The following is a 13,555-nucleotide window of genomic DNA, read 5'->3' on the forward strand; positions in this document are numbered from 1 at the left end:
CTATGTGCTCAACACAAAGCTTAAACTTAGTAGATCTAGAAATTTTTTGAAGCAAATTCAACATGAATTGGGGCCAAGGTATGATGTTACTTTTTGTAAAGCTTGCAGAATGCACACACATTATGGGTTTTTGTAGCCGCCTATGTCGGAAGAGTTTTATGTTGCTACAATGTTTGGAAAGTTTCTTATTATTCTATTTGATCCAAGAGGGCCAAATGATATATATGGATTTGGGAAGGGCATGTCTATGTGCCATGGCATAGATCATAAGATTCGCAATCTTATGATCTATGCCAAATTTGCTTATGACATCAAATTGACTAAAATGTATGCTAGCTATGGGTTTTCGAACCATTAGATGAGATTTAATGCCTGCAAGCCAAGATGCAGTGATGCTATCAAAATGTGAGTTTATACATTTAAAGTGTAGTGCATGACACGCTCTCCAAGCATGTCTTTACATCTCGTCAATTGGAGTCCAAACGAGGAAAATATGGGCAACACGAGAATTCTCGAGGACCGGTTCAGTTGTTCTTGTCTTGCTACCTCTATCTCTCTCAAGTCTCTCACAGCCAAAAGCTTGGTGCTTTCACTGTCGACCCTAGAGACCTGTGCAGTTCGATAGCACTACCCTGTGCAACTCTCTCATGTTGTTGCATGTTGTGCAGCATGTATGTTTGCGTCTCATTGGGATGTATGGGTTTTCCGTAGATATTGTGCAAAGGATCGACGTGGGGCAGAATGGGTTATGTGGGCTCAGGTGACACGGGGGGACATGCTCCATAGAAGCGATGGAGATGAGGAGCACATCAAGGGGAGCGTGGAGAGGGAGGAGGGAGGAGGGTGTTTGGCATTTAATTTTGGAACCTTCTTAGGGAATCTCGAGAAGATTTTGGGTAATAAACGTAGTAGAGCCAACTACGTAGGTGGGCCAAAATGTTTCATTAAGAGGAATGTAAAGAAATTCCCTTGATTTTTAGAGTTGAATAAAAAAGGAAAGAAAACATGCTTTCCATTGTTGTCATGTCAGGGAGGTATCAAAGTCTCAGCATGCATGTGTCGCATCGTAGGCAGCCAAGTCTGCGAGGAAAGCACGAACGCACGTGTGCATGGGTGGCCTGTGGACAGAGCTTACGTGAGACAGCAAGCCCAAGCAAGCATTTTTTTTAATGAATCCGCTCGGGTCGTACGTAGGTCACTAAACTGTTCATGGTGGAGTGGCTAACAGGATAAGGTTTACTTCAAACGCGAGCGTCTTGAGCTTGATTTGTGATGTTGGAGGGGGCTTTCTTACTTAAGAACAAGGAAACTCCTTCTAAGGTCGAATCTACATACCTTCTATCTAATTGAGAGTAGTAGGGGGTACTGGCTAGCGTAAAAGCGAAAAAAAAAAAAAAAAACGAATCTAAGGTGATGCAGAGAGTGGTTGCAAGTGGCAGGGGCTACTAGGAAAACACCCGCGCGGCACGGTGCGGGGGGGGTTATCTGAGGCGCACATGCAAGGCAAGCCACGACTGCGTGCAGAAGGGCCACATCTGGAAGATGGGTTTTTATATAATTGTATTTGGGTACATGAGGAGCACACATAGCACTTGCCCAGTTGGCGTAGAGCGACGTTGTCTATATTTGAGAGTTTAATGAGATGGGGTTCGAATCTCTCAATCATTGCCTCCTCCTTTTAGGGGAGGAAAAATGAGGAAAGTTAGGCCTTCATTGAATCGGAAGGTTGCAAACGAGACGAATATTCCCAAATAATGAATAAGTAGTAGATCATGCAGTAGGGAGTACCAGCAAATATGTGTGTTGCATAGTATACCAAGATTTTACGTCATGTCCAACAATCACAATTCAATATAATTATGAATTCCAGAATTTTAGTTTTTTCAATTTAGGATTGAGCAAAAGTTCACGGTCGCAGAGGGTTTGGTCGTTCTTTGCCTGTGCGCAGCCCGAAATAGGGAGGCTCGAACGGGTCACTGCGGTAGGAAGTCTGGTTGTCCCTCTGCATTTCACAGATCGTGATCGGAGCTACTGTCTTGGGGTGGAGGTCTTGCTCTGATGGGGAGCACCTGGTTCGCTCCACCTTTGCCTGTCTGACACAGGCCAATGTCCCTCATTTTTGGTAACAGGTGCGGCTACCTTTTGTCATAAAATCTTATGTCTACCTATCCCAATTGATTTTCTCATACTAAATCGATCATTTAATATAGGAAGATAAAAGGCAACAAGAGCCACAATATGGATATGTTCTCCTAGATCTATTCTCAGCAAAGACCAAGCAGGGGACCAAGAGGAGAGATAAGATTGTCTCAAGAGAGGTCTACCAAAGAGCAATGTACACTTAATGGAGTTTTAAAAGACCTTAGGTTAAGCTTCATTAAAGCCTCCAAAGGTTAGTGTTAAAATTCCTTAGGCCTAAGACCTTTAGGTAAGACTTTTTCCAACTTGAGGTGCTTGAGCCAATAGTCAAACTCAAATCCTACAAAGGAGGGGACGAGCCCTACATCTAGGAGCATGAGAGAGAACACACATACACTCTCTAAGAGTCACCCTTCCACATGAGGCATAAAGGACGCATGTTAGGCCCCTAGCCAAGTTGCCCCCAATTAAGCTTGAATCCTATTGGATGGCCTATGGAAAGGACCAATGAGAATTAAGCTTAATTGAAGTAAAACATTATGGAAAATACCATAAGAAGGACCAATAAGATTACAAATCCCTTTATTCCTATTGGACAATCTATCAAGGGGTCCAATGAGAATTAAGCAAACCATGTGCAAGCTTGATTCCTATTAGCCAGTTTACCCAGGGAGCCAATAAGAAATTAGCTTCAATTATTTAATAGATCAAGCTCTTTCTCAAAGGGAGAAAGAAGGACACTTGTCTAAATGCTACACCTCTTATTATGAACTAAGCCTTTCATTGGCTAGCCCCAAACTTGGGCCAATGGGCTTTGAGCTAGAGTAGGGAAGCTAGGTCTCTCTCTCTCTCTCTCTCTCTCTCTCTCTCTCTCTCTCTCTCTCTCTCTCTCTCTCTCTCTCTCTCTCTCTCTCTCTCTCTCTCTCTCTCTCTCTCTCTCTCTCTCGTAGCCCACGATACCTCACACGCACACTCTCATTGTGTGTTAAGAAAAAACTCATCTCCTTCTCCAAGCTTGAGAAGTAGAGAGCCTACACCAACATCTCTTGACTATAGAATGTAAATCCAAGCAAGAGTCAAGCTTGAAAGCATGCTCATCATCTTCTCAATCTCCATTACTATGCTAAGCTATGCTCTAAGAGTGATGATATGTGAGGAGAATAATTCTTTCTTGTATGCATCTTCTTCCTCTTCACTTCCCTCACTCCCTGCTAGCTCTCTCCACCTTTGAAGGTGTTTGAGGATAATAATTCTTTCTTGTATGCATCTTCTTCCTCTTCACTTCCCTCACTCCCTGCCAGGTCTCTCCACTTTTGAAGGTGTTTGAGGTCTTGAGATTGAGGTCAGGGACAAGTTCTTGTCTATTGCAAGCAAGTTAATTGTTTTTTTTAGCACAATCTTGGTGCATGAAGCTTTCTATCTTTATGGTATCAAAAGGTTCTTAAGGAACACAAATATTGTATTGTACTAAATCTCTCATTATGGGAGAACATATAATACAAGAGACTTTTTGAGGGGGGGCCGCCTCTAAGTAAATCTCATCCTCAATTGTTGTCAATTTCTCTGTTTCTCTCTCTTTTACAAATATTGTTCATGCCGAGCTAACTAGGTGTAATGTTTGTTTTGCTACCTTCTATCAAGCACTCTCTCTATTTTCATAAGGAATTCTCTTAATGAAATGCTCACTATTGTCACTTTAATTCCCCTACAATTGATGTAATTAGCTTAATTTTGTTACACCCTCCCTTCTCCCCCTTGAGAGACAAACGTTGCTCTGGTTTGGCATGCTTGGGATCGCCAAGGGTCTGCGAGGTGGGAGATTGCTCCCCTTGGTGGAAACGCCCTCAGTAGGGATGGGTTTTGGTCCCCTTTTTCGTCAAAGATCTATTGGATCTTGTTGAGCCGGTTTGCAACTCAGAGACACTACACATTTGCCAATTTTTTGTGATATGGCTTGCTGGGGACACAATGGAAAAACAACATTCATACATGCCATCCCTGATCATCAAGATGGTGAGTGATGGCTGCAAACATTTGCAAAGATTGGGGATAGGGTGGATTTTGTACCTCCACAAACTTTCATGGCCATCTATTTTTGTCTCGGCAGTGTGGCCCTACAGAGTCTCCCATTTTTTCCCATAGGGCTCTTTGGGGGGCCTAATGGCAAAAAATTGGCATTTGCGCCATCATTGATCATCGAGACGATGACTGGTGGCTGTAAAAATTTTCAAGGGTGGGTAGTAGGGTGCATTCCTCACCCTTACAAAGCTTCATGGCCATCGATTGCTGTCTCTTTAGTGTGGCGTTGCTCAAAGAGAAGCTTACCTCCCAAACAGTCCTCATGCTTTCAGATCTGTTAAAGCCATTTGAGGTTCAATGTGATGCTTGTGGTGATTGCCTTGGAGCAGTCTTGCTTCAAGAAGGGCATGCCATAGCATATGAGAGCCGAAGGCTCAATACGGATGAACGAGTCTTGGGCATTTATGAGAAAGAGCTTTTAGCTGTTCTGCATGCCCTAGACACATGGAAGCACTATCTATTGGGGACTCGATTTATTCTAGGAACCGACCACCAAAGTCTCAAGTACTTCATGACGCAAACCAAGCTTCTCGACAAACAAATGAGGTGGGAAAATTTTCTTTCATATTGCTCACATTGCTGGTAAGCACAATCAAGTGGCCGGTGCACTTTCACAACGACCAAAAGTTGATGAGGTGTCTATAGCTACTCACAATGATCTATCTTCTACGATAGATGAGTATGCTAGTGACCGTGACTATAGAGATATAATTTCAACGCTTGCTTTGGGGAAGAAAGAGGAACCATTCACCTTGCAGGATGGTTATCTTCTCCATAAAAATAGGCTATGTGTTACCCACTCCCTTCGTGAGAAAGTCATGTATGAATCCCATGCTCCCTCCTATGCAGGGCATAGAGGCATTCAACCTACTCTCTGAGGAGTAGAGATGTATTTCTATTGGCCTACCATGAAAGTGGACATACAAGAGTATGTTTCAAAATGTGTGGTATGCCAAAAGTCCAAGTAAGATAGAGGGAAGCCACCTGTATTACTCCAGCCATTGCCTATCCCAAATTCACCATGGGAGAGTATATCCATGGAATTTATCTTTGGATTACCTAAGTCTATCCATGGGAACATGGGAATATGGACAATAGTCGACAGGTTTAGCAAGCAAGCACACTTTTTTTCCGTCAAAAAGACTATTAAGACACACCAAATGGCAACTCTCTTCATATCACATATTTTCAAACACCATGGATTGCCAACATCCATCGTATCAGATAGAGACCCCGGTGCTACAAAGGGAAGGCATGGAGTCCCTGCAAAATACCTCAAATAGCTTGATAGAGCAATAAAACACCACGAATATGCATACCTGACAAATCGTAAGAGCATATCATCCAATTGTACACAAGCAGAGAGAGATGGAGAGCGTGAGAGAGCAAGATACCACATGGAGGCACACCTCCTAGAGCGGGGTGCTATGCTAGCATGACTAGAGAGAGAGAGAAGAGAGGAGAGGAGAGAAGAAGACACAAGCATTGGGTGCAATCTCCCCCCGTGCAAGAGTGACCATTTCCCTCTTGCATGTATTTGATTTATAGATTTCTTGAATGGTCAAAGTAAGTACAAACTTGCCGGCTGGTCATAAATGGCCAAAGCTCATAAAAGAGCACTTGAATAATAAAATGTACAAAATATATATTTGTTTGCATAGGCCTAGATCGGTCAAGCCTTTTCCCCCTGTCAGCAACAATAAATAGTAGAATATCAATTCCATAACATACCTCTCTGTTAAAAAGCAACTATCCTTAGTTGAAAAGATAAGAATTTACAAACGATACTTGGAAAAAACAGTGATTAGTATTCCGTGTTAGGAACATGTCATAATAAAAGGAAGAAATTATGAAACTAAACAAAATTGTTTATGCCTGCCATCATCCACATATTACCTATCCTAGTGTCCCATACCACTAGAATAAGCAGTACATGTCATATCCTGATGAACCAGGATAGCATTGGTCACACTCATCATCATCATAATCAATTCTCATCAATCTCAAATCTAATTCCATAAATACTATCTCGATAGAGAAATGTCATATACCAAGTCCAAATCCCACATAAATCCAAGTGCAAATATCTGCAAACATATACCCATTTCAAATCCAAAATCCAAATATGCTTCATTTAGTATACCCGGGTAACAAATCACGCCAGTAACAGTGGTGGTCAACCATTGCAGCATGATTTTGTGATCGGTGTTGCCTAAATCGGTGAATCGACACCAATAAGACGTGCTGCCTAAACCAACGAATCTGCATTAATGCTGCCTAAATCGACGAATCTGCATTTGGTATTGATTAAAAAAAACGTGAATCTGTAGTTTGTTGTTGTGTTGCCTAAGTCGGAAAATCTACACGGACAATTGGCGTTGCGCAATTCGATGAATCCACACCAAGATGAGCAGTTACACATTGCCTAAACCGGGGAATCTGTGTGCTTGTGACCAATGGACTAGACAAGACATAAAAGAGAAAAAGAAAATATTTACCACATGTTTGACACAAACTTGCAGTATTCGTAGGTAACAAAGTACTTACAAACGGTTTATCCAATATCCAAAAGCACCCTAGTTCTCGTGGTAGTTGTACTGCTTAATGACAAATCATCTCGATAAAAATTGCATTCAGTATACGCAGAAGACACAATGTTAGAGAATATGGTTATTTTTCACATGTCATAAAAGAATGTAGATAAGCAAAAGATCCTTGTTGCAAACTCTTTGAGCATGTCCCATGTGGGGGTTCAATGATATGAGAGCAAGGTGGTTAGCTTTATCTGCAAAAGTGTTTCCAAAAAAAAAATGAAGTACTAAAAAAAATTTCTTTTGAAATTTATGAATAGGTTGACCACACATCAAATACATTAACAGTTTAAAAGCCATGAAGGACAAAATTGATGAAAATAGACAACTGGAAGTACAGATCAGCGGATAATAGGGGTGTTATCTTAATTGACAGGGTGGTTTATAAGATTGGGATAACCAGTAAGTATCGGTCTTCTGATAATTGATGCCACACTAAATGTATAAATATGAGGGTAGGTCAAAAGCAGGTCTGGTTTGGGTGTAAGTAGCTACACATGTATTGGTGATCAGAGTTCGCATATGGTCATCATTGCTAGAATATTAAGGCCTGATGCATTCAAGGTCTCTTCCGTTTTGTTATCTTTGTTGTTGTTGATTTTGTCTACCATGATTTCTATCGACAGATTTGTATGCGCTACTATTGTGCCGACCGTTGATTATATTTCTAAAGAGAATTGCTTGCATAGGAACATTGTACCGTGACAAGCTAGAGTATTCCATCTTTGGAGGAGCTTTGAGGTTAGTCAATTCTGCTAGGAGGGAGAGTGAGTGGAATTGTGTGTCATAGAACTGGATAAATGTAATGCTATATTATATGCATTAATGTGCAATACTTTATGTAGTTATATGCTAACGAGTTACATTTTATGCAACTTTTGACTAAGAGGGGGTATTCCAAAGTTAACTAATGGTTAAAAAGTTAATTGTGATGGTACAAAACATCAAGACTATAGCTGTTGAACTGATGCGAGTCGAAAAATACAACTTGTTGTTATGGTTGGCATAAGACTACCGCGTAATGACCCAGTAAAAACAATGGTAAACAGTCAAAGACAAGACCAAAATAAATTGTATCTATAGGGCTAGAAAATTACATTTCCCAAACCATTGAAAATAAGGAAAATTTGGAAATTCTCTTGGTTGTTTTAAGTCAAAATTTGAAGCTTTTTGTCTATAATTACTCTAAAAATTGTGTAAATCCCCCCCCCCCTCCTTTTTTTTTTGGTTTTCTTAAAGCAAGCTCAAAATCAAACTCGAATTGTAGATGTTATTCAATTAAAGTATAGTAGACTCTGGTTTTGTTTCTAATACTAGTTATATAGATATAACAAGATTGGGTGTGTGGTGTAAACAGGGGGCAGAGAGAGAGACATGTGCGCACTTGTACTGGCTGCGAGAGAAAGAAAAGGAGAGAGAAATGAAATAAAATGTTATATTAACAGGCAAAAGGCCAAACAGATACAATCCTTGTGGATCTAAGCCAATACTTGGGTACAAAAATAAAATGAATTACTATAAAAGGCTAAAACTAAAATTCTGAAATCATCAGATGAAATGCAGCCTCATTGTCGTGAATGCCCGAGGATGCGCTGCAATGAACATTTTCTGAGGAAGTATTGCAAGCGTCGCTGAAGAGCGTCATCAATGGCTGCTTTCGTAGGTAGTCGTGAGAGAGAGAGAGAGAGAGAGAGAGAGAGAGAGAGAGAGAGAGAGAGAGAGAGAGAGAGAGAGAGAGAGAGAGAGAAAGAGAGAGAGAGAGAGAATTGTAGCACCATATCTTAGCATCCTTCTTGCTCAAGCCTCCTTGCAATGTTGCTATCGATATGGATTTTTTATTTTTTATTTTTTTTGTATTCACTAGTGCTATGTTTATTACAAGCATGGCTCAAAAGGTACATGAGAAGTAGCTTCTTAAAATATATTCAAAAGGTCTAAAATAAAATAAAATTGTGTATCAGCACCCCTAAACTTTCCCTTATTGACCTATTGAGTTCTCGTTGCTACTGATGATCTGCATGAGCACCTCCATACTTTTCTCTTTTCGGCCTCTGACTCAATCTCCTTTGCTTGCTGAGCTTCCTCCAAGGCGTGATGAGAGGGAGAGAGGGAAGTTGGTTGTTGCTTGTTGGTGATCATGCGACCACCGCCATAAAGGCGAGGAGAAGCTACATGGTGGATGGTCAACTAGAGAGTGAGAGAAAGGGTGGTCGACTAGCCAATAGAATGAGAGAGAAAGACAGAGCGAGGCGAGCACTCTGAAAGATGCCCCTGCTGCCATGTGCAACGGCTGAAAGCTAACTATATTCTAATACACTTCAAGGGCTGAACTATAGTACCCTCAATCAAGTGAAAACTTATCCTGGGTTGAAGCCTTATGTGCTCCCATGAGAGTGCATGGCTTGCTTGCTACAGAACCCGCAAGGTAAGCCAATTGTGCTCGGGTGGGTATTGGTGGTGCAAGAGTGGGTTGCATGGCGGCCTGCGCATGGGTGGAGACGGGTTTGCAGGGGGGTAAGTGAAGTTGACCTCACATTAGCAGTATTGTGAGGGGTCCATGCAGTGGTTGGTACTCAGCTTGCATAGGCGAGGTGGCTGTATAAACCTACCACTACAAGCTAGAAAGCATGTGCCGTCAACGATGTTGAGGTGTGTGTGTGTGTGTGTGTGTGTGTGTGTGTGTGTGTTTGGTGCATGGGAAGGGATGCTCAAGGTAGAAATGGCCACCAGCACAGTTGACGAGAGAGAGAGAGAGAGAGAGAGAGAGAGAGAGAGAGAGAGAGAGAGAGAGAGAGAGAGATTTATTGGATGGTCCCTGCAGAAGTGAGAGGGATAACTGCAGTTGAGTAGGTCAAAAAGACCAAATGGATAGGAGATTGGTCGAGGGGCTGAGGAGCATAACAACTCACTGCATGGAAGTCTATACAGAAATAGTGGGTTGAAAACTGGCTGCTTGATGGCACAGCCATGCAATGATTGAGCTTCACTATTTTTATAATTTATTCTTTATTTATTTTGGCCATGCATCGGCTCCTCACGATGGAGTGCTACCGTTCCCCGAGCGATGTTTTCCGAGCGATCCTAGTTTCCGAGCAAGTCTTGGCGGAAGGGTACTCCGTAGAAGGGTACTTCTATTAGACAAGGTGGTCTTGTATGCAGTTATCCATGAAAACTACAAAGCTATAAATTAGATCACGTTCTTGAATACATATTGACAAGAATGATTTTTGGTGCTTGAAAAGGACATAGAGAACTTTACCTACAAGAGGATACACGCTGCATTGATCAATACAACTGGAATGCCTAAATCAATTGTTTATTTATATACACCCTAATCTCATGTATAGAGAGAGAGAGAGAGAGAGAGAATGCAAGATTGCAACAATAACAATACACATTTAAATGGAAGACTCTTGGATACTAAATTTTTGTTATAAAAAAGACATGACAGACTATAGCTGAAAATAAGGATTTCATGTACGATCAATGAAACAAAATGTAACAATAATTTACAATGATTCACTTTGTCAAAACAAAAATTAAAAACAATGATGGAAATATACTCCAAGCTTTATAGCAAAATGTATGCTCTTTGATTTTATATTGCTATAGTTTTCGATCCATTAGGTAGTAGAGAAAGAGGCATCTCCGTATCGATGTAAAATATACACCCAAAAGTTTCTAGTTGTTGCTTGGTCGCGATTTGCATCTCAAAAAGACAAAAAGACTCAGCTGGCTTTAATGCTGACACACATGATTGTCAAATTGTGACATTGCAGCGTCTGCCACTAAGAGCCTAAAATAATTCGACTTTTGTGAGAGCTGCCTGGTGAATGAACTCGTGAGATGATGAATCCAATCCCAATATTTGCAAATACACATAGTACAAGTGCTTACATCGCATGTATGTCAAGCGCTTGCTTTCTCTTTTCAGAAATCCCTCACACGTGCAACAAGGAAACTCGCCCAGAGTCACTGAGTAGTTGACACCTAATGCTCGCGAGCCTTCAGTACTTACGTAGAAAATATGAGACTCATTGCATAAAACATTGGCCTCACGAACCAGTTGCACAGACAAGGTTCTTCCTTTCTGAATGTTAACCTCGAACTCTTTGGTCAAATTTTCTCTCCACTTAACAAGCTTACCATCTCTAAATTTTGGCCGAAAAGAACTAAGCGCTTGCAAAGAGCTCGATGTTGCATTTGTTGTAGTTGATTTGATTGAGCTTTTACCTGATTCAAGTGAAAATCCATTTTCCTCAAGGATTTGTATCTCTTGTGGTTGCAACAAATTTCCCTCATCCATTGGCCACACTCCTAAGTAGGGCCAATCAAGCCAACAACATTGTCCTCATCAACCTCCCAAGAGTGTGTTGGGGATGAGTTATGAACCAAATAAACCCCCCCACAAGACCTCCAGGATACTTCCTTCGACCCCAAAAGCAAGTTGCAGGTACTCCATCTTTGCTATTATCAATCCATGCATTAATGTATGCTCCACATCTTCCACTTTACCCTGGTAATCGTCCAAAAAAAGTCATTTTCTTTCCTGGTTCGGTTCTTCTGATAGCCCACACTGTCTTTGGAATCCTCCTCTCCACATATTCTCCTTTTGTCTCACCTTCTGGTTTATTTTTCTAACTATGACCCTCAGTAACAGTTACAAATTCTGGCCTATGACTATCCTCTTCTAGGATCTCTCTTGGATCAACCTGCAGCGGTCGCTTTGTACGCACACTCCGTTTCCACATTGTAGAATGTTTCATCTCCGGAGACTGAATCCCCATTTCAACCATAGATGAATGAGCAAGATCTGCTAGTTTTCTATTCAATGTCCGGCTTGTATTTTGACTACTGAATCTCTCTGCCATATCTTGTATTCCAGGACCTGTTCCTGCATGAATATCTTTCAAGTATGCATTACACTTCACACTTTGCAAAATAGCCATTGACATGTCAAATCCTGTGGCCTCATAAAGGGATATATGGCCTTTAAAACCAACTCCAACACGCATACTTGCATGTTTAGCCTCTGCTAGATTAGTGGTGGGCACAAAAATACCTGACTCATCTTGACTCACAAACCAAGATCCCCAATGGAATGCTCTCACATCCCACCAAGCAAGCCAAGTTTCCAATGATGGTATCTCGCCCTTGATTGAATGACCTGCATGCCAAAATTTTCTAATTTCATTCTTGCAGCTGTCTGCAGCCACGTCGGATGGTGCATTTCGCCACTTTCGCCACAAGGATTTATGCTCCTCTTGAAATGAAGGACGGATACACTTACGTGTGTGGTGAACCATGCTTTGCTCCCAATGGAAAGTACAACTCCTCTCTTTTTCAGGTACCTTTTTTTTTGCCCCACCAAAGTAAACTGCACGCACTGCAAGCCAATTTGCATTTTCCTCATTTTCCATGAATCCTCGAAACTCTGGTTTTTCAAAGCCATTTTCATGAACCACAGAACTCAACTTTTTCCAAAACTCGGTCTGAGCAAAGCGATCCTCGACCTTGAACTCACATGTGGCAATAGTCAAAAGAGAACGCACATAAGGGTCATATACGTGTGCAAACATTGTGGGCCAACCAGAAACTCTATGTATGTGATCAAAATGAACCCACATTTCTTGAAAGTTTCCACCAGGTCTCATTCTATTAATCAAATCAAGTCCACTACCAGGTCCCCTAATTGACATTTTAAAAACATGTGGTTGATGTCTATCACTCAACTACCCTGGGAACAGCACACTGTGTATGAAAGGCTAGTGACAACGATTCTTCAAGTCCAACACAGCTTCAAGGTTCGTTGCAGTGATATTATTCTCTATTTTGGCATACTCTAAACATCTTCCTATCCTACTTTTATTTGAGAGATGAGTGGCATACTCAAGAATGTCTGCAAGTTCATCCTCACCAATCTCTGAGTCCCCTCTTGATTGTCTTTCATTAGCATGTCCATAATAAGATCTTGAGTAATGGCACCCTTAAGTTGTTTTGGAGTAGTGAAAGGATTTCGCTTTGCACGTGCTACAACCTTCTCCTCTATTTGTTTTTCGATGGCTCTACTGACACCCTCTTCATAAGGGTGCTTATGATTACCCAGATGAATCACACATCTTGTAGTGTTGAAATGATCTCTAGGCACACAGTAGTAAATTATTTCATGACACAAATCAACACACTCGGGCATTTGTGAGCAGTGCTTGCAAACTATATTACCATGTTGAAGCCCTACAAGACCAACATGACAACTTTTTTTCATTCTTCCTTTCCAGTGTGTTTCATTTTGATAATGTAGTCTCGAGTAGTGAGGACAATCAATATTGACGCACCGAAGGTGTCCAGGACAACGATACAAGCGCACAACACCATCAAAACAATCTGAGCTGCATGTGACGTACTCCATCAAGAGTGACCATCATACTTCTACTCCATGCCATGCATTGTTGACTTCTCTTCACAAGGAGGGAGCTCAAATGCAATGTACCCATTGTAAACTTTGGCGAGTTCTTCAGCTTTAACAATCTCTGTAGCACTTTGCATAGCGACATGCAAGCTACTATTTAAGGGCAGCTATTTAATCATATCAATGACACTGTGAGTTTTTGGTGTTTCATTAGGAATGAACTCAACAAAAGCAGGAGTCTCATGTACAGCAATATCAATAAAAATCTTATAGAATTGATGTATTTCTGCATCAAGAAGAAATCATTCTTAACCGGTGGAGAGCAGAACAGGCTCAA

The sequence above is a fragment of the Adiantum capillus-veneris genome, chromosome 21 (genome assembly GCF_014529385.1).
Source record: "Adiantum capillus-veneris isolate H3 chromosome 21, ASM1452938v2, whole genome shotgun sequence".
Lineage (NCBI taxonomy): Eukaryota > Viridiplantae > Streptophyta > Polypodiopsida > Polypodiales > Pteridaceae > Adiantum > Adiantum capillus-veneris.